General features: G+C 34.7%; 1 protein-coding gene across 4 annotated transcripts in view; it reads left to right on the top strand.

Moving 5' to 3' along the window:
• Positions 1-14,959, top strand: part of TSC22D2 (TSC22 domain family member 2) — a 45,995-nt gene that overhangs the window by 26,109 nt on the left and 4,927 nt on the right. The window lies entirely within an intron of this gene.

Below are 14,959 nucleotides of genomic sequence, written 5' to 3'. Positions count from 1 at the left end.
AATATTGCTATCGCATCTGCTGTGGATGCTTACGATATAATTAGGGACCCCATATACCTTCTAGTTAATATCCCAAGAAATATTTGAGAAATACTGATCTTTTATAGAAGTTTTACATCCATCTTTTTCATAAACTATAATTTAATTACTTATAGGATTTTATTTTTCATAAAAAAGGCATTTTTCATGCTGTCTCTAAAAATGAAAGCTGAAGAAACTCTCTCAGTTCTTGAGAATACCTAAGATGATAATATCAAATGAAAATAATATATCAGAAGTCATTATACATTATTTGTATACCCTGAAAAAACATTTCCTTTCAGAATTGTGTTCTGCTTAGAAAGCAGAAATTTGTAAACTTGTGTTATAATAGGTCTTCTAATTTTGCTTTGTTTTACATAGCTGTATTTTGTAGGGGAACTCTTAAAATAAAATGGTTTAGATTAGATAATACAGTTTAGATTTAGGATATCTTAATCCTCAACCTGATCATCATATTTTGCATATGAAGAAAAAGAATCTATGCTAAGATACATTTCCAAAGTTATACAGAAAATATTAGAATTAATATTTTTCATTAAAATATGGTACACACATTTTGCAAGCCTGTCAGATATTTGAAAAGCATCATTTAAATAGACTATGGTATCTATTTCTAACCTTAATCAGAAGTATGTTATTCTTTTGTACACATTCATACTAATTCTTTTTAATTATATTCTAAATTGCTTCAGATAATAGTATTCCATGACTTCATTTTGATCAGATTTTGTATACAAACTTAAGTTTCTTAAACCAGTAATAGCAATCAGTGGTAGTCTGGAAGAAAATACAACAAACTAATAGCAGTTGTCCCTTATTCTATATATGTTTTTCATTTTATTTTTTAATAAGTTCTAATTTCTTTAGTAAGGTATCTATATTTAGTAGTCAGTGGGTAGGCTTCAGAGGGTCATGAAGCCTGTGGAATTTTGGATAGAACATTATGTATGTTTTCAGTGAAAGGTTCAGAGCATTTGCCAGGTTTTCAAAAATAGTTGGGTAACATTGCTAGTGAATGTTTGTGTCTAAGGAACAGGCCTTGTTAGACACCCAAATACATGACTTATGAAAGAAATTTTTAATGAGTACACCAATCTGTAACTCTTACTGATATTTATCCAAGGCTAGTTTATTATGAGTGATCATTAGACTGATGAAACAAATCAGAGCCTAATTGCTTTTAGTTTAGAGTATATCCTTTGAGTCTCTGTGATCAAGTGCTGATTGAATTTCTCCACAGAGTAGTTGTTTTTTTTTGCTACTTAGGGATTACTATATGTCAGGGACTGCTAAGTAAAAATATGCAACATGATATCATGCCAAGTATTTTTGACCTGTTACTTAATTTTCACAGCAGATGTATATACACTATGAATAGCCTCAGCTTATAGAGAAGGAAAGTGAAAACTTAGATTAAGGAACTTTCTCAGGTCACATAGCCATTAAGTGGTGAAACTAGGGTTCAGATCTAGCTTTCTAAGTGGAATCTGGGCTCTCAGTTGTATGCAGGTCTAGAGAGTAACCCTGGAAAACTTGAAGGATAAGATAAGGGAGAATATCATATTGTATGAAGATATGAATACATAATTTTGACTTCCTTTGAATTTAGTAGCAGGGGGTCATCCTCATTATAAAACCATCTTTTAAAGCACTTGCCAAAAAATAAATTTGTTAGGTTGCTTACTATCTAAAATTATTTATTGCATTGTAAAATAACATCCACTTAAATTTAATGCTTATAATTATAAACAAGTATATATGTATTAGAAAGTTTTAGTACTTACTGGAATAGTATTATACTAAGTGTAACCATTAAGGAGTTCATCCTTTAGTATTTAGGATCTATAAATAGGAAACACTATCAGCAGTTTAAAAGGCTACTTCAGACTGCAAATTTTGGGATAGGGAGATGAGTCAAATGTAAAACCCCTTACTAAGCTACATCACATTTGCCCTTAGTTGTGGATAACCATTAAGAAACCTATTTTATATTTACTTTTAAAATATTTATGTAACATTTATTTTGGGGGTTTCAGAAAAACAGGATTTTTTTTTGTTGAGCAACTACTTGGTGCAAGTCCTTTTCATTGGTTTAATTTTATCTTCAGATGAACTCCAAACCTTATAACCTTTAGCCTGTTTTTAAGTGTTTGTAACAGAGTTCCTGTGTCTAAATATGGCTTAATAAATCTATGATAATATTACTGCTTAAAGCAAAAACAAATGAAACTGTACCTTACTAATATAAATTATGTAGTTAACGTGTTAAGTATTTACCATGTGCCAGACACAAATGCATTATCTCACTGAATCCTAGCATCTGGTCCTATTTATTATCCTTTGGAGAGGCTAAATAATTGGTGTGAAGTCATATCGTAAAATCAAATGCGGATTCAAACCTGGGTATGACTTCAGAGCAAAAACCTTTTATTTGGTACCACTTCTGAGTCTAGAATTATAAATCTGAGTTAGAAGGGAATGTAGTGGTCACTTAGTCAAACCACTTGTCTTATACTTGAATTATGTCTACCACATACCTTCCAAGTTGTCATCTAGCCTTTGAACACCTCCAGTGATGTTTATCTTAGCTTCCTGGTCTTCTTTCTTTTTCCATTTCATGTTTAAACCTTTATAAACCCTTGTATAGCAGAGACTCTAAAATGTGAAGCAGAAAAATACCTTGCCATCATTTAAAGATTTAGTAGAGAGGTTAGGTTCATGTAAAAATGTAAGCTGTACTACAAATTCTATGGAAACATTGAACTGAGAATATTCTGTAGTTAGTTCTGTTAGTTTTCATAGCAGCTGTAGTCAAGAATATGGGTTCCAGTTCATGGCCATGAGTCATGGTTTTTAGTTCTGAAGCTCTTTTTCAGTGGATAAGGAGACATTGCTTAACATCTTAGAGATCGCAGGATGTTTCCTCTCTTCCTAATTGTTGATTCTAGAGGTGATACGAGGGTTTCATGGGACTCCTTTATATGTGCATTGATCCCCAGTATAAAAAGAGTGAAGTATATCTGAATTTCTTCAGAATCCTGGATCTACTTCACTTAGAACTTTTGCTTGTTCATGATACACACTTAAAGACATGACAGTTTGAGTTGTCAGCTTTCTCTGACCTGACCAAACCAGCAAGCTTTGAACTCCTCTTTCCACTTTCAGGATAGCCTTTGGTTTCGTTTTCTTCTTCCCGATGATTGAATTTTAAAGTCCAACTTTTTTCCCACAAAGTCTACTATGATTTTGTCATCTCCATAGAACTGCTAAATTTCACTGGCTTAATTTTGTCAGAAGTAACCTGAAAATCCATAGCGCTGACTTTTCCTCATACTTAGAGTTTCTCTACTTTGGTTGCCTATGTTATATAGAAACTGTTACACTTTCTTCCTTTTCAGTGAATAACAACCAGATGAAAGGAATATCAGAAAAAAGTTTATTGGCTTTTTATTTAAGCTGACTTTGTCAGGGAGGAAAAAAAATTCTAATGAAGCCTTCTCTTTATTATGTTCCTGTGATATCTTTAGTTTCTAACAGTTTAAGTATCTGGTTGATTTCTTAACTCTTTTTCCCAGCACAGTAAGCTCAACTTGCCATAAGTTCATGTTGAACTTACAACATATAATTAGATAATATATTAAATACTATATGTTTTATTCCATCCTTTATTCAGTTAAATGTTCAATGTCAATTATATGCAGAGTGTTGTAATAAGTAGACCCTCGAGATAGACACAGTTCCTACCTTTAAGGTTTAATTCAAGGAAGAAGAACATTCAGTGAAGACAACAAAAACAGTTATTTATGGAAGAGTCAGAGGGATAGGGCCTATTGGCAAGAAAGGAAGAGGGCAAAGATTATGTTGGTAAAGCATACCATTTCATTTTATTATCTCTAGAATTTAAATTGATTTAACAAATTTCAGGTCATGATGTAAGTCTAGAAACCATCATAAAAATTTTACATAAATTGATGTGTACAAACTATTGTAAAGTTCTGTCACTAGTCATGTCTATTTTATAGAATTGTTATTGCCTGTAATAATTCAGGATATGGATCTAGGTTGAAATGAGAAAAAGCAAGGAGTCCCTGGTTGGTCCAGTGGTTAGGACATGACAGTTTCACTGCCAACGGCCCAGATTAAAAAGAAGAAATGAGAAAAAGTAATTAGCTGTTAAAACTTTTGCCGCTGAAGATGGGCATTTTTTACTGCATTTCTCCATGAGTGAGAAAACCTTGTAACCCTTTAAATTTTATAATACTGCTACTTTATACTTTGCTTTATTGTCCCAGATCCCTTTTTGAGTTAAGTAATTCTAAAGCAGTGATTCTCAACTAAGGGAAATGTAGTTTAGAAGCAAAACAACACTTTATCCCACTCTTTTGAGTTTTTAGTAATATTTATTGTTGAAATGTCATGTAACATATTTTTGGTTAAACTGGTTTTTGGAAATTTTTATGTTGGATTAAACTGATTGTTATATTTTAGTGGCCTTTGGAAAAGTTTTTTACAGTAAGTTAAGATTATATCTAAACAATGAAACTTTAAGATCCTATCAAAGATCAAAGAATTTTACTGATGTTCAATTCACAGGAATGCTGTGCTTCATAAACATTGATGTGAGTTTAAATCTCAAGTCAAACAATTTTTATTAGCATATATTTTGTGACTGCATTGAATCTTTAACAAAGAGTACAAAATAATCAAAGAAGTACAAGAAATCAAGTAGATTGAAAGCATAACTAGCATTATTTTTCTTTGGGAAAGACCATAAAGGCTGTTTCTTAATACTAATCATAATTTTTGTTTATACCTTACTGCTTCATTTTTAATCCAAGATACACTGGGATAGTAAACCTTAAACACTGTCAAAATCCAAATTGATCCAAACAACAGGAGGAACAAAAAAATTTTAAGTACTACTATTGTAAAAAGTCTCATATAATCCTTACAGCAATCCTTTATGGTAGGTACAAACCATGACCCATTTTACAGATGAGGAAACTGGTTTCAGTATGTTAACTTGGTAAGACACCTCATTAGTAAGTAGTGGAGTTGGGATTTTAAAACGAGCTTGTCTAATTCTAAAGCCTATGTTCTTAACCCCCTTTATTACTCTTGGAGAATTCAGCCTTTTGCTTAGGCAGCTACTAAGAAGTCAACTGTCTTACCCCAGAGTGAAGCAGAGAGCAAAAGACAGTTAAGCCAAACGGTAGTGAAGTGACAACCTAGACAGTTTTAAATCTTCAGGGCATGCCTTCACAGTACTCTTCTTAGATTTGTTGAAGATGAGCAACTTAATTCTTTGCTCAAACCCAGGCCAACCTATATTTTTAAAACATCCCAAAATAATTGATTTATTAAAAGTAAAACAGACCAGATTTTTTTCCCCTGATACAGTATTCTCTTCACTTTATTGAAGGGTAATGACCATGCTTGGAGCTGTCCCTTTAGTCTAATTCATAATGAAACAACGATCTCTTTAAAAACCTCATGATACTTTTACTTTTATTCTTCTGGGTTTATCCCTATTTTGAAACAGTTCCTTGATAACCTCCATTCTTATTTATTACTATTCTTGGACTTTGGGGACAATTAGGAAGGGATATAATATAGTAAAGAAAGGTTAATTATTAACCTGGGAACAAAAGCTGAGTTTTAGTCAGATAACCCTAATGGTTAACCTGATCAGTTTTACTTTGTCAAATATATTGTCCATAGAATTACGCTTTTTCTATAAAAGCTTTTTTAAATAACATCTCTGCAGGCATAAATGAAGAGATTAGCTGTAAGACAAGCAAAAATTATGATCTCTTCACTGGTATTTGACATTTGATATTCAAGGGGATAGTCTCATTTTGACTCATTTGGTTAGGCCTCATTGTGGAAATGGGATTGAGAGGATTTGTTCAAGAATAGCTGCGTAGTTTAAAAAATTAATATGTGGAATGCTTGAGAAAGAAGAGACGATTATGAGGCTATTCAGTGAAAGAAATAATTAGTTTTCTCAAGAAAGGGTAGTTTCTTCCCAGCCCTTCTTCTAGCTTTTTACCTGCTGATCTTCTCCAGTGTCCTGGCCCTATTTGTCTTCACTCTTTAACTAGGCTTATCTCTTACAGTTGGAGCTACCTACCACATTCTGACAACTCTCAAATCTAGACTCCTTGCCAGAGATTACTCTATGGAGTTCTACATACCTATTCCTAGTAACCTTATTTCTCAACTTTTGTTTCTCCATCGTGATCTATATCCTAGAGTCAGCAGTCCCAAATGTAGCTTAAAATGTCTCATTTCCATCTGCAAGTTTCTTTGCCACTCACTCTCCACCCCTCAAAAAATCTTAACAATCTTTCTTATGACTCATTAACTATCTCCCCACTCCTGAGTTGCTCCATACTAAAAATTGCAGTCATTGGTGTTTTCTATGTTATAGGTGACTCTCATTTTTATCATCCCTCTGATTTCTCAAAGATTCTCTGTGCTTGAGTTATAAAACTTTCGTTTTCCCTTGCTTAATCCCTGTGACCAAGCATTTTACAGTGTCTAGCTATTCCCTTTACTCCTTTACTTCCTTGGGTAACTTTTTTAAGACTTGAGTTGAATGTTACTATCCTTTCTTCTCACTGAATCTGCACCCCTCGTCCCTTCCCTCCCCTCCCATACCCATCCAAACACACACACCACCACATTGAAGTAGTTAGGGTATTTCATAAGTCTCTAAAACTAAATGATGAAGGAAAAAAGCCCAATAAGAGTAACTTGCCTCTGGACATAGTAAACCTGAGGTGAGGCTAAGTTGCAATGTGTATTTGCTAATTCCACATCTAGTGGTCTTCTCTGTGATGAACACTATCTAACTTCATGTTCTTCACCCAATATTTGTTGAGCGTTGTGTGTGTGCAGAGGAGACAGATTCGATTTTTATTTTTTTACAAAAGTGTCATCTAGAAAGGTAAATGTTACTGAGATTTGGCTGTTAGGAAATAAGAGGCAGAAGTTTGTTTAGGATTTATCACCTGTTACCACCAAAGGTATTTGAATTACCTAGGTGTATGGAGTATTTCATTAATACTAGCAAGAACGTATAGCAAGTTTAGTTTCAAATTGAAAATGAGAAATGAGAGTAAGGAATGTTTCCTCAATTATTTGTTTTGTGTTTGGTTAAAATAGTAGCGTTACCCAAGTTTATTAAATACCAAGGAATGTTGGAAAAGTTTTGTTGTTAAGTGTAGGAAATGATTTGGAGGTGATCCAGTACAGCTACTTTGTGTTACAACTTTACCGAAAAAAAGGCCCCAGAGTCAGCATAGCAGGTAAGGTATTCAGGACTCAAATTCCAAGTATACAGGTTTTGAGTCTTTAGTCGTATAGCATTGTTTATTAAATGTCTGCCAGCCCTATGGTAGATTGTTAGCGCTTTTGTGTGGTAGAAGATTGATGAAACTGTTAGAACACACCCTATATGCGGAGTGCTGCAAGTGTAGTGTGAAGCATGACTTACTGTATTACTTCTGGAAGAGTTACAGAAGGCTTTCCAGAAGAGAAAATATTTGCACAGAAAGCTCTAAAAGAATGGTAGAGTATTTAAAGAGTGAGAAGCAGTATCAACAAAGAGAATAAAAGTAAACCGCGGAGCATCTTAAGAAGTTTAGGCTTTTCAGTTCAAAAGCTGCAGGCATTTGGAATTGGGGGGAGGTGAGGTGGGATAATGTAAAGGTTAGCAGTAGAGATACATATAGTAAGCTAGTTCCTGATTCTTCCCCCACTTTTCCTGCCACACACACTTTGGCCCGTTTGTATGTGATTGCTGAAGAATTCGAAGTTACTTTAAAAATTGTAGATGAATTTAGCTACATAAAAAGATTGTTTTATAATAGGCCCACTGCTAGGTAAAAATTTATTCAATGCTTCTTGGCCTCTGAAATGAAATGTAAATCTTAAAGAACTTTACATTTTTGCTTTTATTGCCCTTGGCATTGTTTTTTTTTTATGTTCTTTCTCCAGTTTTGTTCATTTTCATATACTTACACCATGAAAATTGCCTTAGTTGGTGACAGTGTTATTATTTACTCATAGTCAAAGGGACGGAATGCCATATTGTTAACCATTTAAAGGAGCATTGATCTTAACTGCAAAATGGCTGTTAAACGTAGTCCTTTCCCTGAAAGTCTTTTTCTTAATCTTTATCCTTTTCCTAACACAGCTGGAAAAATTTGAGCTTTTATGTGTTTGTAATGTCTTCATTCATATTAAGAATTTTTATTGACTTTTTCTCTTCTACTGAAGTTTTGTTTTTTGTAGGAAAGATAGGTCTTAAAATCAGTATCAGAAACCATAGAACTTTTACTAGGTTAACCTATATGGTACTTTAATCTCCAAATTCTCATATTTTTAGATGTTGATTAACTATCAGCTTCTATCCCGGCAGACTAAAAGGAATGGCTTTAGAATATCTAAAATGAATATATGGAACTATATCCACTGTGTTATTTTTCAGTATAACTAGGTTAAATAGGTTTTTGTTAGTTATTCTAAACATAAATTGGGAAAAATACCTTCCTAATCTCTCTCCTTCTTTTTTCACTCTCAGATACCAGTGTACATCTCAGTCTAGATAATTGTCGGTTGTATACTGTTTTCCCAGTCTCCAGGAAGTAAAGTTAGCCAGGACTGTAGTGTCAAATTTTAAATTTGGGCTTAAACACCTCTGTTATGTGTCCTTCACTCCCCTGTAATTACGCTATCACCAAATTACCAGTTGCTGCTTTGTAAACAGTAAAATGAAATCTCTTTCAAGAGAGTCTCCTTTAAATGTAAGCACTCCAACATTGGGGAAAATGCTACCCTCCTCCTACCCCTTTCTCACACCCTTCTTTTTTCAGTCTGACTCAGAGGAAGGAAATAACTTTTTCATTGTGTCAAACCTTGCCTTATGCTAGTCTAATAAGAAATAACAGTGCATAAGCTCATTTATCTTATGTAATTTATCTTATGTAGATATGATTTTTCATGTACTTACTACATTTAAGTATTTAACTTGAAGTAATAGAATGTTAAACTTTCTTAGTGTATTGGAATGTTTGGACTGTAATGGTAAAATTGCTATGCTGTCTTCCTTTTATATAAGTCTCGTGACTAAATCTTTATATCTTACATCTTGACTGTTTTAACAGAAAAATAGTTTGGCTAGTTTTTAAGTTGTTTCCTTAGAGTAGCTCAAGAAAAATATCTATCTAATTATATCAGAATTTTACTATCAAATAATAATTCCTCCAAAATATCATAACTTTGAAGTGTAAAAAGTAAAAAAGATCTTACCAATGCTTTATTTGGAATTCATTTTTTAATGCAACACTGTGTAAGCTTATGTAGCCCGTTGTATCTTAGATACTTATCCGAGAGACTTTTATAATTTAGTTACCAGCATCACTTTTAAACAGAAATAACTATACTGGGAGTTATGTTTTTAAGTGATTTTAATTCACCCTAAGCCAAGGAAATAAATTTTGCAAATCACAAGTATCATGTATATTAATAGTTTCCTGTGTTAAACATAGTACCTAATATTTCAGAAAGAAAAAGTTCCAAAAGCAAGAGGAGTTGTTGGTCCTCTTCCCTCCTTTTTTCCTTTCTTGTTTCCTGTCTGCCATTTGGTCATGTCTTAAGTTCACACTGTAATAACTCCTTTATGAGTCATTTTCATTTTGGAAAATGTTTTTCAGTATTCTTCAAAGTGCGTGAAAGTAGCCTTCAATCCCTGTTCCCCTTGTGCCCGCCTTTACAAACAGATAACTTTCTTTGTGTGTGTTTCCGGTCTGTCTGCATATACATAATATGCAGTACATAATCTCCTTCACATAAATGATAATACATACACATCATACAGTTTCCCAGTTTCCATCTCAGTACACAGAACAGCACCGTTGTGGGTTTTTTTTTTTTTTTTTCTCTTACTAAATGACTAGTATTAAATGAATGGCTATACCATGATTTATTTAAGCCCTTTCCTATTGCTAGTCAGAAACTTTGCTATTACAAACAACGTTGTAATGAGTAGTTTTGTCAGTACATTTTTCCTATGTATGTAAAAATATCTGTTGGATAAATACCTACTTGTAGTATTGCTGACTTGAAGAGTGAGGGTGTGTATGTATGTGCAAAATTTATTAGATGTAACCAAATTGCTCTCTGTAAGGATTATACCATTATACCATTTTTCACCAGCACAGTAAGAGAAGGCCCATTTTCCCACAACCTCACTAATTTTGCGTTAAATTTTAATATGTTTGCCAGTGTGTTTAGGGAAATAATATCACATAGTTTTAGTCTATATTTTTATTATGAGATATAGAGTATTTTTAATGTCTTGTTGAATGTTCATGTGTATTTTACCCATTTTTCTACTGGGGCTTCTTGTCTTACAGATTTATAGAAGTACTTCATATATTTTGAGGCCTATAGTTAGAAAGGCCTCTCCCACTCCAAAACAGTAAAGAATTCCTTCCTAAATGGACTTTTTTAAGGTCACTGATACATATATGTGGTTGACTTGGACAAAGGGAATCTGAGGTAGGAGAGGGACTTTATATTGATGGTATACCTTTTTGTGTGTACTCGCTGAGATTATTGACTTGCCTGGTGGCTCAGATGGTAAAGCATCTGCCTACAATGTGGGAGACCCGGGTTCGATCCCTGGGTGGGGAAGATCCCCCGGAAAGGAAATTGCAACCCATTCCAGTACTCTTGCCTGTAGAATCCCATGGATGGAGGAACCTGGTTGGGGTGTCGCAAAGAGTTGGACATGACTGAGCGACTTCACTTTCACTTTCCTTTCACTGAATTTATTCTTTACCATGTACTAGTATCTCCTTTAAAACTTTTATTTGGAATACTTATAGATAAGTTGCTCAAAAAAAAAAAAAGAAGTGCAGGGAGGTCTCATGTAGCCCTTCATCCAGTTCTTCCCCCAATGGTAAAATTTTGCATGACTATAATATAAAACACCTGAAGTCCAGAAACTGACATTGGTATAATCCACAGTGTGTATCCTTTTTTCCTCTTTTTAAATATTCTCTTCTGGAAGAAAATTTCAGGATTTTGACCTGAAATTAATTAGATGAATGTAAAATATGCTAAGGGCATTGGTGAGCAAGGTATTTATTGATGCTAAAAACAAATATCAATCTTTGTATATTTAGCTGGGTTTTTAATATTTCCTTGGTAAAAAGCTTTTTTCACAGTATGATTGAGTACTTGATAACGTTTAGTTTTGTGAATAGCCATTTTACCTGCTTGCTTAGCATGATAATAGCTTTTATGGTCCACAGAAATCACTTATTTTGTGTTACTGAGAATAAAAATTTCCATGGGGTCTTTTGTCTATGTTTTTTAAGCCATGAAATTAAACAGATTGTTTTTACATTGGTAGAACTTACGGTTAATAATTAGGATACATACAATTTGAGTTCTTAGCTTAATTTTCTTATTTCTTCTTAATTCATATAGATAGAGACTATCTATATGAATTTTTATCTACATAGGATCTTTTTTGGAAGGAGGATTATTTGCTCTTAATTGTGAGAAAATGTAAATATTTTTAAAATTCCTTTTACGGAAAGGGTGATAGTTTTTTGTTGTTTTTTTTTAACCTTGATAAGCTTGCTGAGCTGTAGATTCATTGGATTTCTTCTTTTGCAATCAGCTACTTAACAATTACTTTCTAAAAATAAAACACACATTTCTTTGAGAGGAGGCAAAGTGTAACCCAGGTTAGAATTAAAGCATTCCTAGCACTAATGATATAGTGCTTATTATGAGTGGCGGGCAAGGGGATGAAGATTGTAAATGATGTATTGGAAACAGTATGTGATTCCTGAGGACTGGCCTCCAAGAAAGACTATAGCTTCTACTTTTTAAAAAGAATTGATTTTACCTGGTTTGGGTAAAGGTGCTTGAACCTTAGTGTATGAGATTGCCAGTTCAGTCAAATAAGTTCTTATCACAAACATTTTATTTTGTGATTTGTGGAATTCCAGTTTTAATTGTATTGTGATTCAACAGAGAAGATTAGGAGGGTCTTTGAGTAAAGCAAAGTAATTTTTTAAATAATATTCTGCATATGGATCTATATAGTCTTAAGGTACCTTCAGCTTTCTAACAAAAGAACATTTTAACCCTTAGCAGAGAATCAAACTATGCTGGTTGTCTAAAGATCACTGAGCAAGTACCTTTTCCTAGAAGCTACCTACCTTGTTTTCAGACCTGAACCTCTTCTAGGAATATGCTAAGATAAATGCCATGTTATGAACATAGTTGGATCCATGCTTAATGGTTTCACAACTAAGTTTAAGCACTTTTTACAATGCACACAACTCTGTATTTCCTTTAGGTCATTAGAGATAGTTACTTTCTTCCTTTTACAGTCTTAATGTTGTGATAGGAAAAGCATGTGTTTTGATATTGATTAGGTTAGGTTTTAATCCTGTCCCTAGGGTTGTGTCTGGAGAAGGCAATGGCACCCCCCCACTCCAGTACTCTTGCCTGGAAAATCCCACGGACGGAAGAGCCTGGTAGGCTGCAGTCCATGGGGTCGCTAAGAGTCGGACCCAACTGAGCGACTTCACTTTCACGCATTGGAGAAGGAAATGGCAACCCACTCCAGTGTTCCTGCCTGGAGAATCCCAGGGATGGGGGAGCCTGGTGGGCTGCCGTCTACGGGGTCGCACAGAGTCAGACACGACTGAAGCAACTTAGCAGCAGCAGCAGCAGCAGCAGGGTTGTGTCTGAGTAAGTTACTAGGCTTCAGTTTCCTCAACTGTAAAATGAGAGTATTACTCAGGCTGAAGTAAGAACTCACTAAAATGTGTGTGCTGCCATGAAGTGAGAAGTCATGTGTGTTCCTTTCCTCTGCCTTGTTGCTTTGTTAATAAGCATTTGTGGGACTTCCCTGGCAGTCCAGTGGTTTAGACTATGCTCTTCCACTACAGGGGTCACGGGTTCAGTTCCTAGTGGGGGAGCTAAAATCCCACATGCTGCACAGTGTGGCCAAAAAAGAATTTTTTAAATGGCATTTCTATTGAGAAGAAAGACAACAGTAGTCAAAGTGTAATAGTGAAGAAATTTGCACTATTTTTATCTTAAACAGTAGTCATGATGTCTCTCTTCACATTAATAAAGAAAAATTTTGATTTCTCATAAGGAATTTTTCTTAAATATGAGATCAAGTTAAGCCTAACTTTGCCTTCACTGGTTTTAATTTTTAGAGAGGAAAGACGGGATGATTTGCAGTCACTGAGCTGAGAGCATGGATGAAAGAGTTAGCCTATTAAGAAGGATGCAAATGTAAGACACTTGTGAAGACGGAGCAGAGTCTCCTATCTGGCCCCTTGTCTTCTCAGTGAGGTTGCAAGTAATCTAATGTGATAAGAGTAAGCAGGCCTGTGGAGAAAAACTGTGGTGGGGAACCATTTGGGGTAAATTAGAAGATGAACAGCGTGGAAGTCCGTCCTACACTGATACTTAAGTTTTAATTTTCTCTTAAGGTTTACTTTTCTTATGAATGTGATTGTAATTTACTTTATTTAGAGCATTATCAAGCTCCTTTTGATTCCTTTGGGAGCCACAATTCCAAGAAATGAACATTCATTATATAAAAAAGTAATAGTCATTCTTGTGTTTTTTCTCACAGTTCTATATTTCTGTCCATTCCATCAGTACCTACAATTTTTTATTCATCTAATAAATGCTAATCCACTTATGACTTTATTCTAAAACAGTGACCCATAGGAAACAGAAAGTTTCTTTATGAAAATTATCCCCTTTTGTTCATCAGAATAGTTACAAAGTGTTAGGAAGCCTTCTCTTAAGGAACTTAAGTTCGGAAACTGGTTATTAATCGTCCAGTTATAGTGTAGTGAATACAATAAGAAAGAAAGCAAGGCCTAATACTGTAACATTAGGTCAAGGAAGCAAATAAAAGAAAATTACTCATTCTTCTGCAGCTAATCATTCTCATTTTAAAAGATCGTAAACCCCAAACCACTATGTTGACTTTGAACACAACAGAAAACACCTTATTACCCTCATTGATCCCATGTTCTGGGATCATCAAATAGAATGCCCTCCTATTTGTTTTTATTTAAAACTACCATATTGGTGCTTGCTTGCCTAGTCACTATGTCCAACTCTTTTGAGCCACCAGGCTCCTCTGTCCACAAGATTTCCCAGGCAAGAATACTGGAGTGAGTTGCCATTTCCATGTCCAGGGGATTAAACCCAAGTCTCCTGTCGTGCAGGCAGATTTTTTACCACTGAGCCACTTGGGAAGCCCATTTTGTATCTTTATTTTTAAAGCAGTAGTTCTCAAGCTTTAGTTTCTTTCATATCAGCTGCTGCTGCTGCTAAGTCACTTCAGTCGTGTCCGACTCTGTGCGACCCCATAGACAGCAGCCCACCAGGCTCCCCCGTCCCTGGAATTCTCCAGGCAAGAGTACTGGAGTGGGGTGCCATTGCCTTCTCCGCATATCAGCTGGAGGAGTTATTAAAATAGATTTTTTGAATCCCACCTCAAAAGTAGATCTGAGTGGACCTGAATATTTGCATTTCTAACAAGTTCCTAGATTATGCTGATGATGCTCCTGGTCCAGGGACCACATGGAGAACTACTGATTTATTTAAACTCAAAAAAATATATGGCTTCCTAATATGAACCAGTAATTGTTTCTAATATATTCAGTAACTGTTGTCATATTGACTCTTTCTGTACACACCTGAGCTCCTATGTGCCAAGCACTGTTCTCTTCACAGAGGTGAAGATGATAATGAACCTCACTCAAAGAGCTCAAGTCTGATAGAGTTAACAGTGGTAGTATTTAAAGTCACTTAATCCTCACAGGAGTTTTGTGAATTGGGGTATAAT

Source organism: Bos mutus, chromosome 1 (assembly GCF_027580195.1).
Source record: "Bos mutus isolate GX-2022 chromosome 1, NWIPB_WYAK_1.1, whole genome shotgun sequence".
In the NCBI taxonomy this organism is placed as follows: Eukaryota; Metazoa; Chordata; class Mammalia; order Artiodactyla; family Bovidae; genus Bos; species Bos mutus.
Note: the sequence above shows the minus strand (reverse complement) of the source record. Positions and strands in the feature narration are given on the sequence as shown.